At 29.0% G+C, this 21,168-nt stretch overlaps 1 long non-coding RNA gene across 1 annotated transcript in view; it reads left to right on the forward strand.

The window, feature by feature from the left end:
• The window catches only part of LOC142320869 (uncharacterized), a 436,047-nt gene that overhangs the window by 54,878 nt on the left and 360,001 nt on the right, over window positions 1–21,168 (forward strand). Inside the window, exon 2 of the long non-coding RNA XR_012755498.1 lies at window positions 882–932. This is a non-coding gene — a long non-coding RNA (uncharacterized LOC142320869). The remainder of the gene's footprint in view (window positions 1–881; window positions 933–21,168) is intronic.

The raw sequence follows: 21,168 nt of genomic DNA on the forward strand, positions 1-21,168 counted from the left end.
CTTACGATATATTGTTGAAAAGCTCTCAATGAGGACTGCAGTTAATAAAAAGTCCAAAATCCAATTTTTTTGGATTTTGGAGTTTCTTGGAGACTTTTGATTGTCGATTGCAATCAAAAGGGGAAGTACACAGCTAGATGTTACAAAAGTCCTAAATCCAAAATTTCAACATCGTATGGCTAATCGTTTTTTTAGTTATGCGAGATATGTACGTACATACATATGTTTGTACAGACGTCACGCCGAAATTAGTCAAAGCGGATTCAGGGATGGTCAAAATTTATATTTCCATTGCAATCTTAAAACCAAAAATTTTTCGCGATCACAATAATTCCTTTACTTCGAACAAGGAAATAAAAATGACCAAAATGGGAAATGAGAATAACGGAATGTTATTTTTTAGAGAATTAATAGTAGGCTACACGCTTCTATCTGTTACCCAGAAGTCTGTTAATTCGGTAGGTTGGAAAGGATATTTCTGTTTGGTTGGTTTTTTCTTCATTAAAGAAAAATTTCAGTAAAGAAATGAAATTCATCCGTTTAATGTGTAAATAGAAATTGAGGATTAAAAAGATCATTCTCTATTTTTCGTTACTGTTTTATGAAGCGATATTTCGTAAGCTTCAAAATAATCTTTCACGTTATTACCTCTATTTTTGTAATGTACATTTATATACTGAATCAACTAATCTTTCTTTTAATTACTCTGTCTTGGTTTCTTTTCCGGCAAAGATCTGAATCGTTTTTTCTTTTATTTAAGTTATTTCGATTTCTTCGTGTTAAAATATATAAGTATTGCTTATTGAAGATCACATTGAAAATCATAACACAATCAAAAAAAAATAAATTTAATAGTATTTTTCATGTTTTTATTTTTCCAGGTTTTTCCTGTCTTCGTGGGAAGGAAGTTTTACCAGATAGCTTGTTTTAAGGTAATGACAGTTAAATATAACATAATAACAAAGTAATATTAATCGATGTTCACACATTCTCATTTTTAATAATATTTTAATTAAAACTTAAAAAGAGTTACTAGTTTAAATATATTTATAAATTGGTAGTTTAAAAATAATAAATTATATCGCAAATGTAATTAGGCTTAATAATCACGATGATAAGTATTCATAAATATATTGATAAATACTGTATAGTAAATTAGCAAGTGGTTCAGAATTAAAAATTTAAAAAACTGAAATTAAAGAAACCGGTTATCAAACTGGCTCGACACTCCTGCATTTTATTAAACCTGTTTAGCAGCTTCTCTACAATAATAACTGTAATAATGTAAAAAATAATCTGGGATGAATCCTCATTTAGAGCAGCATTTTTTTAATAGTATATCTCTTTTGTCTTAATCTTTATAACTATGTTTTAGTAGTTTTTTTTTTATTAAATTTTACATATAAATTCCTTATTAACTTAGTTTATTTTCTAAAATAGTATAACTTAATTCATTTAAGTTTTTCCTGTCTGACTTTTATCATTTAAAGAAAAAAGTTAATTAAATTTAACTAATTTATTTTGAATTTTATAATTTTAATTTTAATTAAAAATATCCCAAGTTAAAACTACAATGTCAGATCACTCATTACAGTTACTGTATAAAATAGTCATGACTACTTCTCTACGAAAACACCCACTCTTTAGCCAGATATGTGTAAATATATACAGCCTGAATCACAAAGTTATCCCCGCACTTTCCTAACCTATTATATTCTTAAAAATAATGGGAAAAGTTCATATAAATATGTCTTAAAATGCTTCGTTTGCGAGTTGAAAAATTTTGCTCGAATTTCAACTATCCCGGTGAAATAAGATCGTACTAAAGTGTTTAGGATGTTAATTAAGGGACAGAATTAGTGATTTCTTATGGTTTTGATCTGAAAAATAAAGTAAGATTGGTCCTAGAACCGTACCTGCAGTAGTTTTTGAGAAATTTTGGGTGAAAACCAAATAAAATGGGGTAAAAAATACTGTTTTTTATGTTTGACGTACAATAACTTTATTTAAGTAGATAATAACAACATAAAACTTTTAAACAGAATTTGTAGATAATTTTTATTTGATCAAATTTTTGTGAGGTAAGTTGAATAAAACAAAGAAAGTTAAAAAAAAATTCGTATTTTATTTAGAAACAGTACATTATCACATTTGTCAGAAAATTAATTATTTAATATAAAAAAAAAAATCTTTTGTGATGTGAACATTTTCAAAAACAGAATTTTTTGTTAAAAATTATTGTTAAAAATTAAAACAAAACTGGGAATTACACAATTGTAAAATAAAAATTACTTAGATAACTTTTTTATCAATGACAGAAAAGAAATAAATTGCTTGAAAATTATTTCAAAGTAAATAATAAAATAACAACAGCTGATCAACAATGCGCAGTACTTTATTAGTGTTTATATCAATCTGTAAGGCAGATTAAGTATTTGGGCTACTGTGAACTGTGCTATCGTCAACGAAGGTTTTCTGTGAATTTTGTTTGAACGTGATCGGTTTGCCATTGAAGTAATCCCGAACTTACTTACAAAAGAGGATTACACTGATATGGTATTCATTTTAGGTTTGTGTAATGGTAGTGCTACAGCTGCTACAGTAGAATATGAATTACTTTTCCGAATTGCAGGATTCCAAATTCCAAAACAATTAGCGCGACTTTTTGCGATCTTCGGGAGACAGGTTTACTACCTGGTATTCGTAACAGCTACGAAAGATCTGTGCAACATGATGTTGATATGGATGAAATTCAATAACAATCTTAAGCAGTTCATGCGTCAGTACACAAAGTCTTTCTAAGCGGACGGAGTTTGTATTCGATAGTACGGAGGACACTTAAACAAAACAAGTTTTATTCTTATCATGAATAGCCAGTTCAACATCTACACTCAGGAGACGGTCAGCTTCGCTTGCAGTTCTGCGACTGGGCAAATACAAATCGACACCGCTACAATTATGTTATGTTTACCGACGAGCCAATTTCACTCGGGATGGCGTCAATAATAACTTAAGCAGTGAGCATATATGGGCAGACGTAAATCCTCATAAAACGTTGGAAGGCAATTTTCAACACCATGTATGGTGAGGTCTTATCTACAATCAGCTGTTTGACCATTAATATTACCTAGCCGCTTAAATACTGAGGTCACCTTTCACTTTTTTCGAGAAGAATTGCCGCAGATGCAGATCTTCATACATCAAGAAACCCAAAGTATACTTCCAACACGATGCTGTATCTCTTGTAACACGATGGTGTCGTTTCTACTCACTTAAATCATAATTTCCCTGACAAATGGATCGTCGTGGAGGTTCACATTCTTGGCCACAAAAATCGCCTTTAGATTTTTGCGTCTGGGGATGGATAAAAAATGTAAACAAAACAAAAATACATTCTCGTGAGGAATTAATTGTCCGCATTATGGATGCCGCTTAACAACTTAAGAACAGCCCTGAAGAACTAAAAAGCGCAACAAAAGCAGTACAGAAACATGTTAAGAAATGTATTGAAAATGACGGGATTATTTTTGAACATTTATTATAAACTGGTACGTATAATGCACTTTGGTCTAGTGTACTGTTTCTAAATAAAATTCAAAATTTTCCAACTTTTCTTTGTTTTATTCAACTTATCTTGAACCATTTTGTTCATATTAAAATTCTCTACAAGTTTTGTTTGAGAGTTTTATTTCTTTATTATCCATTTACCAATGTTTTTGTACGAAAAACATAAAGAAACATGATTTTTTACCCAAATTATTTGGTTTCACTCTAAGATTTATCAAAACCGACTGCTGATACGGTTCTGGGACCTATTTTATTAGATTTTTCAGGTCACAATCCATAAGAATTTCCTAATTCTGTTTCTTAATTAACGTCCTAAAAGTTTCACTACGACCTCATTTTACCGGGATAGCTGAAATCCGAGCAAAATCTTTCACTAGCCGTAACTCGCAAACGAAGCATTTTAGGACAGATGTACTTTTTCCATTATTTTTACGAGTAGAATAGGTTATGAAAGTCCCTGGAGAACTTCGTGATACACTTTGTAAAGGTCCTGAATCACGTATCATTATAACATACTTGTTTAAGTGACGTTGATGATTTTCATTTTGATGCGATTCATATATGTACCTTTATTATGTAATTCTAAATAAACAAAATATATATTGATACAATCCTTATACGTGTCATTGTATCTTTGTTTACAACCGGTAGATGTAAAAATGACAATGTCGATACAATTACAGCCTATAGGGTTAACGATTTTTTGAATATTTAAAATTATAAATATAAATACATATTTGATAACAATATTGATACAGTATTATTTGATAATAATATTGATAACAACGTTATTACAATAATAACAGCATTAAGAATAAAACATAATTTTTAATACAGTTAAATGTTATAATTGTTCTGATTTACTAAAATTCAACAAAAAATATTTTATAAAAAAAAAACTTTAAAAAATTAGCTACTTCAAAAAAAAAAAGTACAAAAATCAAATTTAAGTTTTTTTTCCAAGTATTTTTAAAATTTGATTTTTAAAAGTCAACGCCAAATTAAGAATGAGTAAGTAAAATGTTTAGTATTTGCTTTTAATTTGGCGTAAAAAAAAAAAAGAATTACGAGTTTAAAACTAAAGATTCTTTAAGTTTCGACTTTAAATAAACGAAGATTAAAAAGTTTTTTAAAATAAATTTTAACCACAGAAGCTTTGAAGTTTTTACGTTGAAATATGGAAATAAAACTTTATAACGTATGAAAATTGCATCACCTGACCAGGATTCGAACCCGGGATCTCCGGCCGTCTCCGTGGCAGAGACGGTACCACTCTGCCACTGAGATCAGATTTTCCTATTTTACAGCTTTTTTTATTTAAACCGATATAATTTATTTATTTTTTGTTTAAGTTTTTTTTTATTTCACCTATTTTTATTTTTATTTAAATTATGAGTATTAATTTAAAGTTTTTTTTGTTTTTTTTAGATATGTCATAGGGTTTTTAAATATTGACTTAATTAAAATTCTTCAGAATGCAAATGTGTAAAATATAGAAATATTCAATAAAATGATGTAGGTCCGAATTGATCCCCTTGATCAAATGATGTTTCTACTTTAAAACTTATGCATTACTAAAGATATAATTGAGAAAGAATCAAAATTCATAGTAAAAAATTTTGGGTATTTTTAAAAGTTATGTTTTTATCATCAGTATTGATATTTATTTATGTAACTTTTAATAGACATAATAATTCCATTTTATTTCAGTGAAATCATAATTTGGATTCATCAAATGCTATATTCGGTAATTTTACCACAAAAGGTTCAACAACTCTATAAGAATCATAAAGGAATATAAACAATGCCGTAAATACAAACACTGAATACAAAATAAGTTAAAACAGCTAACAAAGAAGCTATCAAATAACAAAAATAAACACGACTTGGAAACAAAACAAATACGAAGAAAACGGTTAAAGTAAATAAATAATGATTTTTACCATGTAGTTTAAATTCATTTACAAATTATTTGTATAAATGAATATTTTGGCAGTAAGCAACTCATAATATGTTTCTAAAAATTTTTTTTTAAACTTTTACATCATTAATGAATAGGCAACCATCGTGGTACATATGATAATACATGGGCGAAATGCAGAAATGTTTTTTACCGACTTTCTAAAGAAAAGTACGGTATTACTTTCGGTCTCATGGTTGGGGGTGAAAATGAATTTTCTTTACGTTTTTAGGTATGAGGAGTACGAAAACACTACTCACTTAAATTGCGGTTTCCTTATATCTAGATATATATATTTATAGGATTATGTATAAACTTTTGTGGCTTGAAAATCTCCAAAATTACATGATAAATTTCATTGAAATTTGGATATACTGTAGTAATTTATCTGAAGTTATGCTTGTAGAAATTTGATCAAGATTGGTTGGGTCGTTCTTTAGTTACGCTTAATTTAATGTCGAAAAAAATGAGCGGGGAAAGTTAGAACATCGTCCTCTCTTTATCTGCGGTATTTATTGTTAGTAATATTCTTCGGCATATTCAGGCATCGTTATCTACTTAAGAACATGATATCTGGATATCATGATGGCTGGATATCTGCTTGAACGAAGCTAAGGAAAGCAAAATAAAACAACGAAAATTCGGTCTTCTCGCGCAGTACTACGCAATAATGTTTTTACTATTAAATATTATGATTTATTTTTTAATAATTTTTATTGAGTATTTTTTGTTTTACTTTTTGTCAAAATCAAACATTTTGGATTTTAGATCGGCTCATTACTAGGGAATAATCTCTTTACGCACGATATTTTAAATAGTTTACGGTTTAATTCGATTTGATATTTTAGCGGTTAAAATTGGTTGAACAGAAGCAATTACACATGAAAGTTTTTTTTAACCATTCTTTTTGATTCAAAATCATAAGATCTGTTTGAACATGAAAACCAAATTTGTACGATAATAGCACCTTCTCTTTTAAGTGTGAATGTACAAGAATATAAATGGCAGGTGTCATAGATCTCGAAATCTTTCAAAGTGAATAATATAAATTAACACGTATGTTAAAAATTTCTCTACGCTTTTTGTTTTGTTGTTTTTTATTATTATTTATAATTTTCTTTCAAAAGTTCATGAATTTTTGCCTTTTTTACTGCCCCGTTGTAAACGCCAAACATATTTTCATTAGATTGTAATCATCTACTCTCGGATATTTTTATTTTCCTTCTTCCAAAATAAAAAATAATTCAATATTTTCCTTTATAAGTGGTTAAACTTTTAAAAGTTTTATTAAATTACCAAAGTTTAAATTAAGAATTCAGTTTTATCAGCTATTAAACTGACTCAAACCATAAAATTTGTAAAAAATAAAATTAAAAAATTCTTGCTTTCAAAAAAATCTATTTTTAAAAAATTTGATGTGTACGCCACATGACTTCCTTTTACACCTATTAAATTACATATACACATTTTTTTTTTAAATCAAAAGTACATAAAATTTTATTTCATATTAACTTCTGATATTTTTTTCATATTTTTTTATTTTTATTATTAAATTATTATTTTTTGTAAAAATATTTTTACAATCAGAGGTTATAAATTATTAATAAATCAATATATTTAAATTATAAAAAAAAGTTAAAAAAAGGAGATGAAGTATGATTCAAACCGATGCGCCTTCGCCTTCTAAGATCCAAATATTTCATTAATTAAAGTCTTATTTGGCTATAAGTCTGGAAATAATGAAAATAAGTACCAATTACGATATTTTGTTGAATAGTTTTCAATGAGGGCTTATTACTGCAGTTAAGAAAAAGTCCAAAATCCAAATGTTTTGGATTTTGGGCTTTTTAGGGCACTTTTGGTTCAATCAGTTGTAATCAAGAGGGAAGGTGCACAACTAGATGTTACAGCAGTCCTAAATCCAAAATTTCAATATCCTACGGTTAATTGTTTTTGAGTTATGCGAGATACTTACGTACGTACAGAGTCACGCCGAAACTAGTCAAAATGGATTCAGGAATGATCAAAATGGATATTTTCGTTGAAATCTGAAAACCGAAATCTTTCGCGATCATAATACTTTCTTACTTCGGACAAGGAAGTAAAAATAATGTTTTCTTAATCTTAAGTTACCTGAGTAAGTGTAAGTATGAATTATAACTCTTATTTAATCCTTTATTTAAAAAAAAAAGAAAAGTAATATAGTGATATTTTCAAACTAGTTTTTATCTTTAAAAAGAAGTGTTTATGAAAAATGATATATATTTTTTGTAATTAATAATTATTACAATGACGTTGAAAAACTAAATCATTTTTTTTTTTTAAATTATATTTATTAAACCTCGTTTTTATAAAAAAAGGGACTGATCAACAGAAAAGGGGTATTTTTTCTATAGTTATTCCTTTTGGCCGTATATTTATTGTTGTTGAACTTTCTGTTGGAATTGATTTACCGTAACAAGTTTTAAACGTCATAAATCTGGCATATACGACAAAAAAGTACACTATATGACGTAGACGATTAGAAAGAATAATATTTTTAAGAAAAGTGATTATTTTTGCTGACTAATTCATCCTCTTTTTTAATGTATTTGTAAACAACTTTATATTTGGTTGTCTTATTGTACAGTTTTAATGTCTTAAAATATTAACAGAAATTTACGATTCATTATATTTTGAGCTAGTTTGGAAATAAATCATAAATCTGTTTTTTATTAAATCTTTTTACATTAAAGGGGGTCAGTCACCTCTTAGATAACCCATTGGGTTGGTCTAGTGGTGAACGCGTCTTCCCAAATCAGTTGATTTGGTAGTTGAGAGTTCCCGCGTTCAAGTCATAGTAAAGGCATTTTTTTTTTATACCGATTTTAATACTAGATTGTGGATACCGGTGTTCTTTGGTGGTTGGGTTTCAATTAACCACAGATCTCAGGAATGGTCGAACTGAGACTGTACAAGACTACTACACTTCATTTACGCTCATACATATTCTCATTCATCATCTGAACTAGTACCTGAACGGTAATTCCCGGAGGCTAAATAGGAAAAAGAAAGAGTCACCTTTTAGGTAGATTTCATAAGAAAGCTACCGATTGTAATGGGTACTATGATTCGACTTCCGGAAAATTTCAACATATCTTCACGTTTCACATCCTCCAGACCCCAAAATAACCGTCAGTTCAAAAGTTTATATATATATAATTTCATTTCCTTGTGCACACGATAACTGCCGTAATTTTGCGCCAATAACTTTCAAAATCATGCATAACATACAAGACCCAAAGTTTTTCGAAAAACTAAAATATCGCAATAACTTTCTTATTAAGTAAAATATCGACCTCGTTTTAAGTTCCTATTATTCTTTGGATAAGGGCCTAATATTCATCTAAGTGAAGTTTTTTGATAGCACTAAAGTTGGCCCAGGGGATAGAAAAAATGGGATTTTGAAGACAAAAAATCATTCCTCCCTTAATAGGTACAGGATCGAATCGGTTTAAAGTGATCGTTAGTCATCTAAACATTATCTAAAAGTTTGTCTAAAATAATTTTTGATATGACCAACCCTTACGGCAAGGTATGACAAAAATATTGCTGTAATTGTATGATGCGGCTTGTCGTATACTAAACATGTAAAACTTTTTTCACATGCAACCATTGTCGTATTGAGTAAATTTGAAGGTTTTCTTAACTTTAAGGTGGAAATCTTTTTTATCCTCTACTTAGCACCGGTGAAATCTACATCCGCCTTCAGGCGTGTCGAAAGGGATTTGTTAAAATTATTTTGTATAGTAATATAAGGTACAAAGTAAAAAATGTACGACTGAACCGTTTTTAATTTAAATACAATATAATTATATAATATTGTCATGAGCTGAAAGCCTTTATGATAAACTTGTAAATATTTTGGAGTTGGGTTAAGCTCTACCGCCTTTGACTTTAGGATGGTTAAGTGTTAATCAAAAGACAAAAAAAAATAAATGTTTTTATTCATGTGTTTGTATTCATGTGTAATAGTCGTAATATAATATATAAGGCATTGTTTAGCGGCGGAATCGATTTAATTATTACCATTAAATCTGTTTCGATCCCTTGATGACTATACTTGCAAATCACTTGAGATACAAGGATAGGTCGACGTTTTTACACAAAACTTTCTTCAATTACTCGTATTCTTTGCTTTAGGAAAATTAAACAGTTATAATGATGTTTTACACTTATTAACACATATAAGTGCATAATTAAAATTAATTCCTGTTTTATTAATCTCCTGATTATATATCCTATATTAAGGGTTTTATCCGCGTACCTTATTATTTAAATTACTATTATTTTGTTAAATGATTATTATTATTATTAGTATTATAATTATTTATTGACTGAATAAATACATTATATCGTGACCATCTCACAAGGAGAAATATTTTCAATTATATTAAAAAGTGAAAGACATGTTGTGATGCTAGTCAACACTTCAGGAAGAAGTTTAATATTGTATGGTCTGTTTGTCTATAGAATAAAATAAGTATTAACTAAATTGTAGATCCTCTTCTGGTTATCCTTGAATAAAATTTAACTTCTTTTTTTAATTCACACTGTTACCTTAATTTTAGTTTTGTATATATGTATCACTTTTAATAGTTTGGAAAATGTTGTAACCATGTTGTATTGGTTTTATTGTTAGGATTAATGATTCGAAAAAATTATTTAAATGTTATCGGTTTTATTTAATTTTTTAGATGCTTTTATCGCAAAAATTAATGAAAAACCTTAATAAAAATATATTTTGGTAATGATAAATTTTAATATATGTTTACAGTAATTAACAAATAAAATGGAAGTTCAGACTTAGTGTACAATTTTAAAAAATGTTCCTTCTTTTTAAAAACTATTTCTTAATTAATTAGATTTTTTTTAAATTTAGATATTTAATTGCTTTTCTTTCTTTCGAATTATAGTTATAATTGTGTACTTAATACTTTGCGTTTTGTAAAAAAATAATTGGTTTTATTATTAGAAAAGTGTATGCTAAAAACGATTTATTATTAATAATTTGGTACAAGATTTGTGCAGTTAATTATAGCTATGTAGCATTATTAACAAAACTTAAGTACCTGAACGAAAATAATTATTTAAGGATTTTAATCTTACTTTTCCTGATATTGTTTTACTACACAGCTCTTCACTAAAATCTAGTATCTTCAAATTTTTCATACCGGGATTTGGTACTTGTTTATTATCACACCGCCACTTTTTTTATGCAACTTAATTGTCAAAAAAAAAAAAATGTATTATTAGAGTGTATTAAATAAATCTATGTCTCTTAGCAAGCGTAGGTTGTTTATTTAGATAATGTTGACTCGTTTACTGACGAATCGTTCGTGTATCAACATAACCTAACCAAACATTACCTACAAATATACATAATATACACTATTTAACCTTAATTAGACGAGGTTAGTGAGCGAAGTAAACGTAGGTTGTGTTTGGTTAGGTTATGTTGATATACGTACGATTCGTCACTACACGGGAGTCAAATAACCAAAAGTGTTATGTAATTTTTATTTTTCATTAAAAAATGTACTTTTTCCACTTTAAGTAAACGTTATTATTCATTTTCTCATGAAATCTGAAGAAGTTGGATCAAAAAAAGTGAAAAAAGGGGCGGTGCGTTAATAAACAAATACCCAGGGTTTTTGCAAATATTGACGTTTCATGACATCCACCACTGTAAAAACAAAATAGAATTTTAACATTGAAAAATTCCAGAAGGGGCTGTTTTGAATGCAAGGGTCTATTTTACATATGTGGATACCTATGTTCTTTGGTGGTTGGTTTCAATTAACCACACATCTCAGGAATGGTCAATCTGGGACTGCAAGACTACACTTCATTTACACTCATACATATCATTCTCTGAAGTAATACCTTACTGTAGTCCCAGAGGCTAAACAGAAAAGAAAGAGGAGCTATTACATACATATATATTCATCTTGGATTTTTTTGCTTGATATCTTCAGACTAAATAAACCAGTCTGGAAAAACAATTTCTGTATATGGGGCATTGATGGCATTTAATTTTGACCACAGTTGATAAAGGAGGCAGGATATTATGGATCAGATGAATCTCAAATCTTGAGATCTCAAAAGTTTTACTAAAAGGTTAAATAAAATTTTTCACATAATTTAATTCTTCTTTGATAGTTAAAATGCTAGCATGTTTGTGATGGAGCTTTGTCTGATTCAAACCCCAAAAAAATTGTTTTGGTCGTTGTTTTACTGAAAGTTATATTTATGCACTAATTAGAAGATTCCATTACATTAGTATGCCAATTTTTTACGTATTTTGGTTGTCATATCGGAGCGGATAACAATTTTATTTTTTTGGATTACAAGTTTTTTTCATCAGTTAAAAGCTGGACATCTTCATTTAGGATAAACCAATTATTATGAAATTTTATAAGATGACTTTAAGATATAGGTTAATGATGTCATTTAATTTTGGTTACAATTGCTCAAAGGGTTGGGGAGAATAAAATTGAGAGACTACCAATATTGTTCTTTTAGTAATTCTTATTTTATTTGGTAATTTTTTCGTTATTTTGGGTTAGGTTGGCAATTTTTCAATTTTAGGTTTTTTATTTCGAGATGTGGCTCACATCTCAAAATTGTACTCAGTTAAAATAATTTTTTTTGAATAATTCTTTACTTGTATACATACAAATTTAAAAATTTCATTTATTTTCATTAGTAGTTTATTGAAGATGAAGCCATCGTTAGCCAGAGTTATATAACTTTCCCAGCTTCAATGGAAAAGTTATACAACTTTTTGCCGGTTTTTGAAATAATAACTAAAGAACTTGACATGTCATTTAATGATAAAAAACAATGTACATAATCATCTTCCTTACCGATTGATATGAAGAAGTAAACTGTAATTTCTTTCAATGTTTTAAAAAAAGATGTTTAAAAAAATTATTTAGAATTTTATTTTTTATTTTCCTTAAATTTTAGTACAGCTTACCAATTATTCTTACATTTACTTTCAACCCTATCATAGTTTAAAATAGAAGGAAAGTATCACTATTGTTGCTCAAAAAAATCCTTGTTGATGTATTTTTGATTTTTGAAATCCTCAGAGATAAAAAATATAAAAAAACTGCAGGTTGAAAAAACAATGATTTTATGAATGTGTACATTTACTTTCTTTTTCCTGTTTAGCCTCCGGTAACTACCGTTTAGATAATTGGATGTATAATTGGATTCTATTTAGTATCGTATCCAGTAAATTTGTAACTTACAATCATAAAATAAGAAATAGCCTATTTTTTTTTTGTCTTCAGTCATTTGACTGGTTTGATGCAGCTCTCCAAGATTCCCTATCTAGTGCTAGTCGTTTCATTTCAGTATACCCTCTACATCCTACATCCCCAACAATTTGTTTTACATACTCCAAACGTGGCCTGCCTACACAATTTTTCCCTTCTACCTGTCCTTCCAATATTAAAGCGACTATTCCAGGATGCCTTAGTATGTGGCCTATAAGTCTGTTTCTTCTTTTAACTATATTTTTCCAAATGCTACTTTCTTCATCTATTTGCCGCAATACCTCTTCATTTGTCACTTTATCCACCCATCTGATTTTTAACATTCTCCTATAGCACCACATTTCAAAAGCTTCTAATCTTTTCTTCTCAGATACTCCGATTGTCCAAGTTTCACTTCCATATAAAGCGACACTCCAAACATACACTTTCAAAAATCTTTTCCTGACATTTAAATTCATTTTTGATGTAAACAAATTATATTTCTTACTGAAGGCTCGTTTAGCTTGTGCTATTCGGCATTTTATATCGCTCCTGCTTCCTCCATCTTTAGTAATTTTACTTCCCAAATAACAAAATTCTTCTACCTCCATAATCTTTTCTCCTCCTATTTTCACATTCAGTGGTCCATCTTTGTTATTTCTACTACATTTCATTACTTTTGTTTTGTTCTTTTTATTTTCATGCGATAGTTTTTGCGTAGGACTTCATCTATGCCGTTCATTGTTTCTTCTAAATCCTTTTTACTCTCGGCTAGAATTACTATATCATCAGCAAATCGTAGCATCTTTATCTTTTCACCTTGTACTGTTACTCCGAATCTAAATTGTTCTTTAACATCATTAACTGCTAGTTCCATGTAAAGATTAAAAAGTAACGGAGATAGGGAACATCCTTGTCGGGCTCCCTTTCTTATTAGGGCTTCTTTCTTATGTTCTTCAATTGTTATTGTTGCTGTTTGGTTCCTGTACATGTTAGCAATTGTTCTTCTATCTCTGTATTTGAACCCTAATTTTTTTAAAATGCTGAACATTTTATTCCAGTCTACGTTATCGAAAGCCTTTTCTAGGTCTATAAACGCCAAGTATGTTGGTTTGTTTTTCTTTAATCTTCCTTCTACTATTAATCTGAGGCCTAAAATTGCTTCCCTTGTCCCTATACTTTTCCTGAAACCAAATTGGTCTTCTTTTTCTCACTTCTTCCACTCTCCTCTCAATTCTTCTGTATAAAATTCTAGTTAAGATTTTTGATGCATGACTAGTTAAACTAATTGTTCTGTATTCTTCACATTTATCTGCCCCTGCCCCTGCTTTCTTTGGTAAAATAGCCTATACAACACCATATTTCATATACATATTTAACATCCTCGCCGGTTACTCCGGTATTAATATAATCTGAATAGACAAGGCGATAAAAATTAGACCAAGGAACAAGACTTGTCCTCTTCCGTATCTCAGATTACAGTTATCAATTAACGCCCTCTCGCCGGTTACTACAGTAACAATATTATCTGGAAAAAAAAACGATAAAAATTAAACAAATGAACAAGAATAGTCTCCTTCCTTACCAAAGATTACAGTTATCATTTAACGCCCTCAAAAGTTACTACGTTAACAATATAATCTGAATAGAAAAGCCGATAAAAATTAGACCAATGAACAAGACTAGTCCTCTTCCGTATCTCATATTACTGTTATCATTTAATTGCTTCGCCGGTTAGTACAGTGACAATATAATCTGAATGGAAAAGCCGATAAAAAGTAGACCAATATACAAGACTTGTCCTCCTCCTCATCACAGATTACAGTTATCATTTAACGCCCTAACTAGTTACTATAGTAACAATATAAACTAAACAGCAAAGGCGATAAAAATTAGAACAATGAACAAGACTTGTCCTCTTCCATTCTCAGATTACAGTTTTAATTAAATTTAATTTTACTCAGTTAAAATAATTTTTGGGGGATAATTCTTTAATTGTATACACGCACATTTAAAAATTTCATTTAATTTTCATTCTAGTTAGTAGTTTATTGAAGATTAAGGCATCGTTATCTAGAGTTGTATAACTTTCCCAACTTTAGTGGAAAGGTTTACAACTCTTTGCCGGCTTTTGAAATAATAATTACATAACTTAACATGTCATTTAATGTTAAAAAACAATGTACATAATCATCTTCCTAACAGATTGATATGAAGTAAACTGCAATTTCTTTCAATGTTTTTAAAAAAGATGTTAAATCAAAATTTTTTTTAAATTTTCTTTTTATTTTCATTAAATTTTAGTACAGCTTACCAATTATTCTTACATTTACATTCTACTCTATCATAGTTTTTATAAGAGAAGGAAAGTATTACTATTGTTGGTCAAAAAGATTCTTGTTGATGTATTTTTCATGTTTACACCAATGCGTAAAGCAGTTTTAATTCAACTTTGTATTTAATTTATTTTCCTCTAAGATTTAACAGTATTTCAGTGTAATGAATATTTCAACTATAAAATAAATTTTTCATACACTGGGATTTATGTATTCCATTCAACATATATATTTATATATACTCAGCTGATGTTTTCATTGATGCCTTATGTACTGATTATTTCTTTAAGATATTTATTATTTCATGTGTTTATATCTTAAATGGTAATAAGAAGAACTTTTAATTAAAGTAAAAGAAAATCATGTGTTGGATTGTTGTATTGTTTTCTTTTCACATATTTAAACCATGTTCTTCTCTTCACACTTCACTATTATGTATTTGACACTACATAATGTAAAAACTCTCTTTACGTTCTCTCTAAAAAGTTTTCTTGTTAAAAAATTATATGTTTCAATTAATTCTGAAGTAATCTTAGGTTATGTTTTAATACTCCATGTCTTTGTGTGAACTCTGCTAATATTCTGTCATGTTATAATCCGTATGAATCTTTGTAATATTCATTATAATACGTGAATCTTAAGTTTTGTCAAAAATTCTTTAAATATGTTTGTGATTTTTCTTCTTTATAATTGTATGCTTCATTAAAATCAAAGGAATTCATGTCGACTTATATAAAATTCACGATTGTGAGATTACATTCTGTGCAAGTTAACAGCAAAATATTGTTTTTCATCCTACAGTAATAATATGTTAGTCCAGATTACATTCTGCGTAAGTGAATATTAAGATGAACAATAATTTGTGTGTTAAGGTAATCGTCCATTAAATAAGGTTATTATATTTGTATCATTGTTATATACTTTGTGTATCACAAGGAAATATTAAAGGTAACAAATTTACCTATACTGTAATTATATAAAAGAACTGTTTTGTATAAATTTATGATAATGCATTTTGCAGTTTTTGTAATTTCATATAGTTTCATTTAATTTCTTGTTAAATCTGAAACTAATAAATATTTTATTCGATGGTACATAATAGGCTACTCACTACCAAACATCAGTAGTAGTTACCAAAATATAGATATTACTCATCAACAAACAGCGATAGAAACAATATTATATTTTAGTTAGTATTATAATTTTATTACATCTTTTAAATTGGGTTGATTATTTATTAATTTCAGAAGCAAAAAATGGCCTTTCTTCACATGTCAGGTGTATGGTATTAAACGAAAAAGTATTTCTGGCTTGATAAGATCAGTAATTTATTTATATATATATATATATATATATATATATATACTGTTATGTATGTTATTGTTTTTAATGAACAAAGTGATGTCTATATTTACATAACCAGAAAAAAACTTGTAGCTATAAGAAAGCTACCACTAGTTTTGGTGATAACTGCAAACTGGATAACTGATTGATCGTTAAGTGGTTGATGTGATTTTCTAGATGCTGTTGGTATTTATCACTGCACTCTTAACAACCTTACAAACTGTCACAATTTCCAGATTTTGTGAATCTCATTGTTCCTTGTGAACCATGGCGTGCCTCTGCAATTGTTCTTGTTACCTTGTTTTGGAAGCGTTGTGGGAGACAGCTATGTCTCCATACTATAAGACTCCATACTGTCGGTTGTAGGGTAACTTTATAAATCAGAGCTTTATTGGGCAGTATGAGGAGTTTCTCCACAGCAGCCATTGCAGTTTCCTATACTTTGTTTAGTTGTTTTCTTTTCACCCTCATGTGATAACTTCCAGGTCAAATGCCGATCTGTGCAGTACTAGGTTTCCTCACTCTGTAGGATCGACACCATCCATATTCATACTGGGACAATCTCCCCTTTTCATTGGGACATGCCATGGTAAGTTGCTTCAATTTAATATCCTCCCTTTTCCCTGCCCTGTGCAGACAAGATCCATTTCCATTTCCATTTTTTATATTTCCATTTCCATTTTTTATATTTCCTCCATTTTTTATATTTCCTCCATTTTTTATATTTCCTCCATTTTTTATATTTCCTCCATTTTTTATATTTCCACCATTTTTTATATTTCCACCATTTTTTATATTTCCACCATTTTTTATATTTCCACCATTTTTTATATTTCCACCATTTTTTATATTTCCACCATTTTTTATATTTCCACCATTTTTTTTGTATTTCCACCATTTTTTTTTGTATTTCCACCATTTTTTTTTGTATTTCCACCATTTTTTATATTTCCACGATTTTTTATATTTCCACGATTTTTTATATTTCCACGATTTTTTATATTTCCACGATTTTTTATATTTCCACGATTTTTTATATTTCCACGATTTTTTATATTTACTCCACGATTTTTTTATATTTCCACGATTTTTTATATTTACTCCACGATTTTTTTATATTTACTCCACGATTTTTTTATATTTACTCCACGATTTTTTTATATTTACTCCACGATTTTTTTATATTTCCATTATAAAATAACTATATTGGTATTTATAAATAACTCAACTCTAGAGTTTTTATTTTTCTGAAGTTTTATTTATTCTAAATGAGAGGGTACAATGCATTTTAAACTGAAATAGTTTCATTATTTAATAAATAATTAATTCAATTGCCTGAATCAAAATTCTTCAAATTTGTTGTCATTGTCACCTTAGAATAGTGGTATGAAGGAATGGTAAGTTAGAAGAGGATCATCAGGTCCATATATCATCTACAGAATCTTACTGAGTTCAAAACCTTTTAAGTATTAATTAATTCAGCGTCAAATAATTGGCAGGCAGGAGTAGGTTTCGTGATGAACAAGAAGATAGGGAGGAGAGTGGAGTATTTCAAGACGCATAGGAATAGAATCATTGTAATAAGAATAAAAACAAAACCTAAACCTTGGGTTTCAGACTATATATTGCAGCTGATGGATGAATGTAAAAAATATGAATGCTAGTGATGAAAGTAAAAGGAACTATCAGCAATTAAGAAATGCTATAACAGGAAGTGCAAACTGGTGAAAGAAGAATGGATTAAAGAAAAGTGTTCAGAAGTGGAAAGAGATGAACATTGGTAAAATACAGAGCATACAGGAAAGTTAAGGAAAATTATGGGGTACATAAATTAAAATGTAATCATGTGTTAAACAAAGGTGGTACACCAATATATCATATGAAAGGTAAAGTCGATAGATGGGTGGAATATATTGGAGTTATACGGAGGATGAAATGGGAGAAACAATACTGAGATCTGAATTTAAGAGAGCATTAAAAGATTTAAATGGCAGAAAGGCTCTTGGAATAGACAGAATACCTGTAGAATTACTGCGTAGTGCAGGTGAGGAAGCGATTGATAGATTATACAAACTGGGTGTAATATTTATGAAAAAGGGGAATTTTCGTCAAGACTTCAAAAAAAGTGTTAGTCATGATACCAAAGAAAGCAGGGGCAGATAAATGTGAAGAATTGTGAACTAGTCGTCCATCAAAAATCTTAACTAGAATTCTATACAGAAGAATTGAGAGGAGAGTGGAAGAAGTGAGAAAAAGAAGACCAATTTGGTTTCAGGAAAAGTATAGGGACAAGGGAAGCAATTTTAGGCCTCAGATTAATAGTAGAAGGAAGATTAAAGAAAAAATCAACATACTTGGTGTGTTTATAGACCTAGAAAAGGCATTCGATAACTTAGACTGGAATAAAATGTTAAGCATTTTAAAAAAATTAGTGTTCAAATATAGAGATAGAAATTGCTAACTGTACAGGAACCAAACAGCAACAGTAACAATTGAACATAAGAAAGAAGCCGTAATAAGAAAGGGGGTCTGACAAGGATGTTCCCTATCTCCGTTACTTTTTAATCTTTACATGGAACTAGCAGTTAATGATGTTAAAGAACAATTTAGATTTGGAGTAACAGTACAAGGTGAAAAGATAAAAGATGCTACGATTTGCTGATGATATAGTAATTCTAGCTGAGAGTAAAAAGGATTTAGAAGAAACAATGAACTGCATAAAGTCCTACGCAAGAACTATTGCATGAAAATAAACAAGAACAAAAAAAAGTAATGAAATGTAGTAGAAATAACAAAGATGGACCACTGAATGTGAAAATAGGAGAAAAGATTATGGAGGTAGAAGAATTTTATTTGGAAGTAGAATTACTAAAGATGGACAAAGCAGGAGCGATATAAAATTCCAAATAGCACAAGCTAAACAAGCCTTCAGTAAGAAATATAATTTGTTTACATCAAAAATTAATTTAAATATCAGGAAAAGATTTTTGAAAGTGTATGTTTGCAGTGTCGCTTTATATGGAAGTGAAAATTGGACAATCTGATTATCTGAGAAGAAAAGATTAGAAGCTTTTGAAATGTGGTGCTATAGGAGTATGTTAAAAATCAAATAAGATTTGATTTATGTTATATAGCAAATAGATGAAGAAAGAAGCATTTGGAAAAATAGTTAAAAAAGTCACTTATAGGCCAGATACTAAGGCATCCTGGAATAGTCGCTTTAGTATTGGAAGGACAGGTAGAAGGGAAAAATTGTGTAGGCAGGCCACATTTGGAATATGTAAAACAAATTGTTAGGGATGTAGGATGTAGAGTATACTGAAATGAAACGTGACTAGCACTAGATAGGGAATCTTGGAGAGCTGCATCAAACCAGTCAAATGACTGAAGACAAAAAAAAATAGTTGTATTTTTTTAATTATCCCCAAATTTCCTCCTGTCTTAGATTTAATGTATGTACTGAAAATATTTAAAAAATTTATAAAGCATATAGAAAGACAGAAAAATGTTTTTTTAAATAAAAATCTATAACTAGATGTATATATTAATTATTAAAATTATCAGCAGATGAATGGAATTCTAAGGAAATAAATTCTGTATCAACAATGTTGCAGAAAGTTTGATGTACTTCTTGATGTTGTAACCAAATAGAAGAGAACCTGATGTCAGAAGTCAGTCTTCAAAAAGAAGTCTTAAATGCCACAGCTAAGAATGAAGTATTTTCCACAGGTCTTTTTCACTGATCAAGGTGCATATTGTGTTACATATTGGCATGCCTTGACCACTGTGGAGTACATGGGATTTAGTATAAAAATATTTCTTTTTATACTATAATTTACATTTTAAATCTACTATTTATTGCAGTGACTGGCTTTACAATTATTTAAATTATCTATTTAAATCTATATAAAAGTAACTGCCTGTACTAGGTTTGGAACCTTGGAAATCTTGACTTCAAAATCAGTTGATTTGCGATGAAAAGATAATTGATGAATCTGTGAATCTGTGAATCTGAGAACTACAAAATTTTGGGCTGCAAGAGATGTAAAGTAAAATTTACTTTACCACCTATTGTACACTATACTACATGAGAAAGTATGCTAAGATCAAATTTTTTTTATCTTGTGTTTCTTACAGATTTTCATGTTGTATGTTCTCCTGCAACAAAAAAAAAAACACAATTTTAACTTTGAAAATTCCCAAAAGGATGTACCTATATAATTTATATGCTATTTGCTTGTTTTTTCAGCTTGATATCAGTGTTTTTTCATGCTTGTTGTCAATAGCTTTATTGACAAAGCTATGCAACTTTTTTCTGGCTTTATGTCTTCATCTTTGACTTCTTACTTCCTTGTACGAAGTAAAGGAAGTATTGTGATCAAACTTTCTGTAAAAAATTTCGGTTTTCAGATTTTAATGGAAATATCTACTTTGACCTTTGTTTGTACATATAACTCAAAACAACATCTGTACATAACTCAAAAACAATTAGCCATAGGATGTTGAAATTCTGGATTTAGAGCTATTGTAACGTCTAGTTGTGCACCTCAACTAGAGTTTTGCTTGCAATAGACTCCAAAAAAGCTCAAAATCCAAAAATTTTGAATCAATTGTTTGTAATCTTTAACTTAATTATATTCTTATACCAATTGGTCAT

The sequence above is a fragment of the Lycorma delicatula genome, chromosome 3, assembly GCF_047948215.1.
Source record: "Lycorma delicatula isolate Av1 chromosome 3, ASM4794821v1, whole genome shotgun sequence".
Taxonomy (NCBI): domain Eukaryota; kingdom Metazoa; phylum Arthropoda; class Insecta; order Hemiptera; family Fulgoridae; genus Lycorma; species Lycorma delicatula.